Raw genomic sequence first — 8101 nt, 5'->3', positions numbered from 1 at the left:
TTCATTGATGAAGGTTAAACATATCACAGAGCAGGGGACTGGGAATTTAACATACATCCAGATGCCATAAAAGTCTGCCTAGGCCATTGCTCCTTGGTCCTATTCACCTCTCTTAAACCATTCATTCAACTTCTCAAATTGCTGATAGCCTCCATTTCCCCCGTTAGGAGAATATTTAAGCTGCAACCACCTGGACTCCATTTCAGAGAACCTGACCTAAGTTTGAACTCAGATAAACTCAGGCTGGTACCTAGCATTAGTTTCCAAGTTGCCCCCCAAGAAAATCTGAGCCTAGCTCCAGTCACTAAGCTAATTCCAAAAAGGACCAATGTCTCCAGGTTACATCCTCAATAGGACCAGCATCTCCAGGCTAGTCCCCCAACAAACCTGTACCCCAGGTTACAAGCCCACTCCCTTATTTCAATAAACTCAAATCACTGAACCCTCAGCTAGAGTTTGAATTTTTCTATAATATATACACCAAGTCTTTCCCCCCAAACCTGTTAAGAACTATTTCATCTGTCAAAATTGCCAAAATTGTTAAAATTCTTACCAGAAAAAAAGATAAATCAGTGATATTTTTTTAAAAAGTTGATTGAATCTTTCTATATTATATGTTATACTCTACAAATATACATAATTTTTCTACTATAAACTAATCATTTTACAAAGGTAATGTCTCTAGAGAGTGAGACTACAGAGTTGGGGGGGGGGGAATTCTGTTCACTCTGCACTCTTAGAACATTTACACTCCTGGACATAATTTATACTTAAGTAAAATACATTTAAATTCAAAAGATATTATTAATTCAACAAAGATCTGTAATGCAAATGTTCTAAGACATTTATATTAAATGACAGGGTACTTAGCTACCTAAGGTAGAATCGTTTTTGTCAGCTTGAGTGCCAAGGGATTTGTTCTAGACTACAAGGTAACTCACAGACTGTGGGGCTGTTGGAGCATTGAGTTACAGACCGACTCCCAAGAAGGTTTCCCAGGGCTGTAGAAGTGTGAAACGAAGCCATTTCCCCCCTCCATCCCAAGCCCACATGTTGGGATAATCATTTTGTACACTGTGTGAAGGTGTGTCTCTGTCCTTCCTCACCTGCCTAAGGCACCTTCTCATTGGTTCAAGCTGAATGGCCTATAGCAAAACAGGAGAGGATAGGCGGGACTTCTGAGAGAGACAGGAACTCTGGGAAAGAGGCGGATGTGGGAGAATTTGTCAGCCAACAGAGTAAGAAACAGGTGCCTGTGCTAAGGAGAGGTCATGAGCCATATAGCCGAATGCATATTAGTATAAGTGGGTTAACTTAAGGTGTACGGGCTAGCTGGGAACAAACCTAAGCCAAGACCTAAGCATTCATAATTAATAAAAAGCCTTCGTGTCATCACCTGGGTGGCTGGCGGGTCAAGACAGTCCTGAGACATTTACACTTCCTCTTCCATGTTCTATAATGAGTACATAGATAAAACAAAATCACATTATGACACATAAACATGTACAACTATTACTTGCCTGTCTTGTGGAACTCATTCCAAACTCGATTATGTTCAGAGCAATCTGGCCTTTAAGATCCAAGGCATATGTCTGTCCTTTGTCAGTAAAGGAGGCTAGTAAAAAATGACTTTTAAAAATTCACCCTTAGCCAGGCAGCAGTGGCACATGCCTTTAATCCCAGCACTTGGGAGGCAGAGGCAGGCAGATTTCTGAGTTTGAGGCCAGCCTGGTCTACAGAGTGAGTTTCAGGACAGCCAGGGCTGCACAGAGAAACCCTGTCTCGGAAAAAAAAAAAAAAAAATCACCCTTAGCCTACCATAACTGTCCTCTGAGAGGTTCCACCAGCCATTGACTGAAACAGATGTAGAGACCCAAAGCCAAACACTAGATGGAGCTCGGGGAGTCTTATGGAAGAGTTGGGGGAAGGACTGAGGGATCCAGGGGGAATAGGAACTCCATAAGAAGACCAAGAGGCAACTAACCTGCACCCTGAACCACCAACCAAAGTGCACACGTGGGCTGAACATATGGAGCAGATGTGCACCTCAGGCTTAATGCTGGTCCCCCAAAAACTGGAGCGAGGGCTGTCCCTAAATCTGTTACCTGCCTGTTTCCCTCACTGGGCCACCTTGTCTGGCCTCAGTGGGAGAGGGTGTGCCTAGTTCCACAGTGACTTGATGTGCCAAGGTGGGGTAATACCCGGGGCAGGCCTCACCATCTCCCAGGAGAAGAGGAGTGGAGCGCAGTTATGCGTTTGTGGGGGAGGGGACTAGGAGGAGGGGAAACTGAGATCAGACGCAAAATGAATAAATTAACTAACGAAAAGAATCACCCCTGAGAAAAGAAAATGCAGAATGTGAAAAATATCAAACTCAGAAGAGATATTTGAAAGCTTAGGCAGCAGTAAGTGACAGATAACTGCTTCATATAGGTCCCTGCTGGGATTTATTCAATTAAATATATCTGGGAGAAACTTATTTTTAAATCAGGCTTGTGTCAAATTGAAAACATGTAATAGTGGTGGTCTAGACCCCCTTAGTTAATCATCTGTCAATTAAGTCTGGGAAAATTTTTGGTTTGGCAAAAATAGCTAGGATTTCTTTGAAATGCTACTGAGACCCAAGTAAATTCTGGGTTTGATAGATTTGTTCTGAGCCCTAGAAAAGTACTCACAGCTACCATTTGTATGATGTTCACTTTAAGGTTGGGCACTATGCCAAGATTTCTGTGTGTAAAGAAGTGTGGCAGTTAATTTTACTGGTCAGCCTGACAGGGCTAAGCAGAATGCTCAGAGAGCTGGAGAGACATCATTTATAAATGTTTCTAAAAGGGGGTTTCCCAAAGAGAATCTCAGCTGCATCAGCAGGTTAAGTAAAGATCACCCACAGTAACATGGGTAACATCATTCAATCTTTTAAGTGCCTCATTTTTCTCTCTGTCTCTCTGTCTCTCTCTGTCTCTCTGTCTCTCTCTGTCTCTATCTATCTATCTATCTATCTATCTATCTATCTATCTATCTATCTCTATCTCTCATATACAGGGTTTATTTCAATTAGAGTTCTATTGCTGTGAAACAACACCATGACCAAGGCAACTCCTATAAAAGAAAGCATTTAATTGGGGCTGGCTTACAGTTTCAGAGGCTTAGTCCATCATCGTCATGTAGGCAGACATGGTACTGGAGAAGGGATCCAAAGCTCTGTGTCTATATCTGCATCTGCAGGTAGCAGGAAGAGAGAGTCACTGTGCCTGACTTGGGCTTTTAAAACTTCAAAGTTCTCTTCCAGTGACACACTTCCTCCAAAAAGGCCACATCTACTCCAGTAAGGCCATGCCTCCTAATCCTTCTCGAGTAGTGCCACTCCCTGATGACCAAGCTTTCAAGCACATGAGGTAATGGGGTCCATTCTTATTCAACCCATCACAAGGTCTTACTGTCTAGCCCAGGCTAGGCTGAAATTCACATCTTACTTTGGACTGGCTTTGACCCTGCAATCCTCCTACCTCCAACTCTGAGCGATTGGATTTCCAAGCCCATCTTACTCTCTTTTCTTCAGTCAGGGTATCTGTCTGTTCCTGCCTTCAGCATCAGAATCCTTGGTTGTCCATCTTCAGTCTCAGACAGGGCTTTACACAATCAGCTCTTCTCAGTCTCAGACAGTCAGAGGTGGACTAGATTACACTATCAGCTTTCATTCACCAGGTTAAAAGGCAGCATAAAATGGAATGTCTCCCTAAGTCACATGACCCTATTCTCACAATGAATCACTTCATTCCTATAGTTATGTAGATCATGTGTACTGCCGCTCATGCAAAGAGAAAGGAAAAAAATACTTTAACCTGTAGCGGGGTAGCCACCAAACCCACAGGAGAGTCTGTCAATCCGTGTTCAACTGCAGAGATAAGAGTCAGGAGGAGAAATACAAAGAGAGATTTAAGGAGGAAGAGTCAGCTTGTGCGGATGAGGCTTGGCAGGGCAGGCTGTCAGCAGGCAGTCTGTGGTGGTTAGAATTAAAATGGTCCCATAGGCCCATGGGGAGTAAGACTATTAGGAGGGCTGGCCTTGGTGAAGTAGGTATGGCTTGGCTGGAGGAGATGTGTCAGTAGGCTTTGTGGTTTCAGATCCTCAAGCCAGGCCCAGTGACTCATTCTCTTCCTGCTGCCGGCCAATCCAGATGGAGAACTCTCAGCTCCCTCTCCAACACTATGGCCACCTGCATGCTGCCATGCTTCTCTCCGTGATAACAATGGGCTAAACCTCTAGACTGTACCCGAGCCTTATTTTACTGCTTGTCATCATTGTTGGTAATATCAGGAAATACAACAGACAAAAGTATTTCTCCCTGTGAGATTTGCCTTCCTTATATAATTGAGTGGTGACCGTTTTTAACTTTCCTATTGGCAGTTAACTGAGATTGAAGTTCAGAGACCCGAGAGTCAAGAAAAATGCTGAGGTAGAGCTATGGGGAGAAGAAGAATCTAACATGGTAGCAGTTTAGAATCGAGGAAAGGTATCCACATGTTGGTCTTCCTTCTCCTTGAGTTTCATGTGTTTTGCAAATTGTATCTTAGGTATTCTGAGTTTCTGGGCTAATATCCACTTATCAGTGAGTGCATATCATGTGAGTTCTTTTGTGATTGGGTTACCTCACTTAGGATGGTATCCTCCAGATCCATCCATTGTCTAAGAATTTCATAAATTCATTGTTTTTAATAGCTGAGCAGTACTCCATTGTGTAAATGTACCACATTTTCTGAAGGGGGAACAAAAGACCCATGGAAGGAGTTACAGAGACAAAGTTTAGAGCAGAGGCTGAAGGAATGAACATCCAGAGACTACCCCACCTGGGGATCCATCCCACAAACAACCACCAAACCCAGACACTATTACAGATGCCAACAAGAGCCTGCTGACAGGAGCCAGATATAGCTGTCTCCTGGGAGACTCTGCCAGTTCCTGGCAAATACAGAAGTGGATGCTCACAATCATCCATTGGACAGAACTCAGGGTCCTAAATGAAGGAGCTAGAGAAAGTACCCAAGGAGCTGAAGGGGTTTGCAGCCTAGGAGGAAGACCAACAATATGAACTAACAGTACCCCCAGAGTTCCCTGGGACTAAACAACCAACCAAAGAAAGGACATGGTGGGACTCATGACTCTAGCTGCACATATAGCAGAGGATGGCCTAGTTGGTCATCAATGGAAGGAGAGGCCCTTAGTCCTCTAAAGGTCTATGCCCCAGTATAGGGAAATGCCAGGACCAGGAAGCAGGAGTGGGTGGGTTGGGGAGCGGGGGGGGGGGGAATAGGGGATTTTCGGAGGGGAAACTGGGAAAGGGGATAACATTTGAGATGTAAATAAAGAAAATATCTAATTTTTAAAAATCTTCAAAAAAAAAAAAAGAATAGAAGAAGGGATTATGTTGAGAGCAGCAGTCATTGAAAAAAATAATGCCCAGGAGCACCTTCCCTGACCTGCTGAATGAGCCTCTCTTTCTCCAGAGCACATATTAAAGTTGGAGACACTCCTAACATGGGTTACTGAAGTGACGGGTGCCCAGCATTAAGACTGTACCACAGGAAGCAGCGGGCTGGCAGGAGGGAGGGATAGAGTATTCCCAAGGACAGTACATTAGCCAAGGCTCTCTAGAGAGAAATAGAGCTCGTTAAGAGAGCGAGGGTCTTTGGAGATTTATTTCTGGGAATTGGCATATGTGTCTGAGGGAGCCAGGAAGTCTGCAGTCTTTTGGGAGGGCCAGCAGGCTGCAGCACTCCAGCTGGAGCTGGTGTGATGCCTTAAGACAGATTTACTTCTCCCTCCAAGGAATTTCAGTTCTGCTCTCCGGACCTCAAGATTTTTCAGTTGTTTAGACTTGATGTCTATTGGCTGGAGAGATTAAGCAGTTCACAAAGTACCTTTCCAGAAGCACCTAGATACATATTTGCCTGAAATTGGCCTGGTGGGGACATAAAGTTCACTAACATAACCTGGTTATCAGGGTGAAGACGGAAAGAATCTAAGAGTCCTCTGAAGAGTGAAATGAGATTGATTTCTGTACACTGGTGTTTGAGACCATTTGTTTGTTATAGCATTAGGGGAAAAAGACCAACAACTTGGAAGTAGGGATCAGAATGACCACATGCCTTGTGGGTGTCAGCTTGGAACAGTACCCCTTAGGTCCACCCAAGAATGAGCTCATTTTCTGGAGGCATATATAAGTGTTAGAATCACTGTTTCCTACTGATTAGATTTTATAAATTCTTATTCTTATTGGACTGCAATGCAAATATTTTTTGTTTCATATAAAGAAACAATAGTTCACAAGAAAAGATACTTCTCAAAGGTTATACTGGGTCACTAATTAATTTTGTTACTTAGTTCAGTATTACTATTTTCTGTAGCTATAAATATCTATGCACATGCTAGATTCTTTTAAAAAGAAAATGTTACATTCTGCTCCTTCCTCATTAATTAATATACAGCTCTTTGATGTGTATACATTCTTTGGAAGTAAAACCTGCTTTTTACTTTTGGGGAGTGCAGTGAACTTTATTGATGGTATTCAAAAGAGTAGGGAGGGCTCCCTAGACCCCTTCTGTTATTATGGGGGTCTGTGGTGGAAATTGTGAGGGAGATGCTCAGTATTGGGGGCCGAGTTGGAATAGGGACTCCTCAGCAACTGAAGGCCTCTCTCTTGCTCTCAGTGTCCTTGCTGGGGTGGGTGGTCCAGGGTTTCTTACTTCTTGGAGGCCATGTAGGCCATGAGGTCCACCACCCTGTTGCTGTAGACATATTCGTTGTCAGACCATGAAATGAGCTTGACAAAGTTGTCATTGAGAGCAATGCCAGCCCCAGCATCAAAGGTGGAAGAGCGAGAGTTGCTGTTGAAGTCGCAAGAGACAACCTGGCCCTCAGTGTAGCCCAGGATGTCCTTCAGTGGGCCCTCAGATGCCTGCTTCACCACCTTCTTGATGTCTTCATACTTGGCAGGTTTCTCCAGACGGCACATCATATCCATGATAGACACATTAGGGTAGGAACACGGAAGACCATGCCAGTGAGCTTCCTGTTCAGCTCTGGGATGACCTTGCCCATAGCCTTGGCAGCACCAGTGGATGCAGGGATGATGTCTGGGCAGCCCCACGGCCATCACGCCACAGCTTTCCAGAGGGGCCATCCACAGTCTTCTGAGTGGCAGTGATGGGATGAACCATGGTCATGACCCCTTCCACAATGCCAAAGTTGTCATGGATAACCTTGGCCAGGGAAGCTAAGCAGTTGGTGGTGCAGGATGCATTGCTGACAATCTTGAGTGAGTTGTCATATTTCTCATGGTTCACACCCATCATGAACATGGGGGTATCGGCAAAAGAGGCAGGGATGATGATCCTTTTGGCTCCATCCTTCAAGTGGGCCCCAGCCTTCTCCATGGTGGTGAAGACTCCAGTAGACTCCACAACATATTCAGCACCAGCATCACCCCATTTGATGTTAGCAGGGTCTTGCTCCTGGAAGAGGGTGATGGGCTTCCAGTTAATGACAAGTTTCCCATTCTCAGCCTTGACTGTTCCATTGAACTTGACATGGGTGGAGTCATACTAGAACATGTAGACCATGTAGTTGAGGTCAATGGAGGGGTCATTGATGACAACAATCTCCACATTGCCGTGTGGAGAGCAGACAGCAGCCCTGGTAAACAGGCACCCAAACAGCAAGATCCATTCACACCAACCTTCACCATTTTGTCTACAGGACGAGGCTGGCACTGCACAAGAAGATGCGGCTGTCTCTGAACAGGGAGGAGCAGAGATGCTTTTTACTTTTAAAAACATTTTATTTTTATTTGAGTGTGCATGTGTGTGTGTGTGTGTGTGTGTGTGTGTGTGTGTGTGTGACAAGTGTGTGTGGCTACCCATAGAGGTCAAAGAGGGCATCATATCCCTTAGAGCTAGAGTTACAGATAATTGTGAGTCACTCAACATGGGTGCTGGTCCTTTGGAAAAGCAGCAAGTGCTCATAACCCGTGAGGCATCTCTGCAGCTCCTGAGATGCCTGGTGTTAACATTTGAAAATGACCACAAAAAAGGATGAATGACCC

At 44.5% G+C, this 8101-nt stretch overlaps 1 pseudogene; it reads right to left on the bottom strand.

The window, feature by feature from the left end:
- Nucleotides 1–6739: 6739 nt before the first annotated feature.
- Nucleotides 6740–7744, bottom strand: LOC110320058 (annotated as a pseudogene).
- Between the last annotated feature and the right edge of the window lie 357 nt (nt 7745–8101).

Source organism: Mus pahari, chromosome 4, assembly GCF_900095145.1.
Source record: "Mus pahari chromosome 4, PAHARI_EIJ_v1.1, whole genome shotgun sequence".
Taxonomy (NCBI): domain Eukaryota; kingdom Metazoa; phylum Chordata; class Mammalia; order Rodentia; family Muridae; genus Mus; species Mus pahari.
This window is presented reverse-complemented; position numbering and strand designations above follow the sequence as displayed.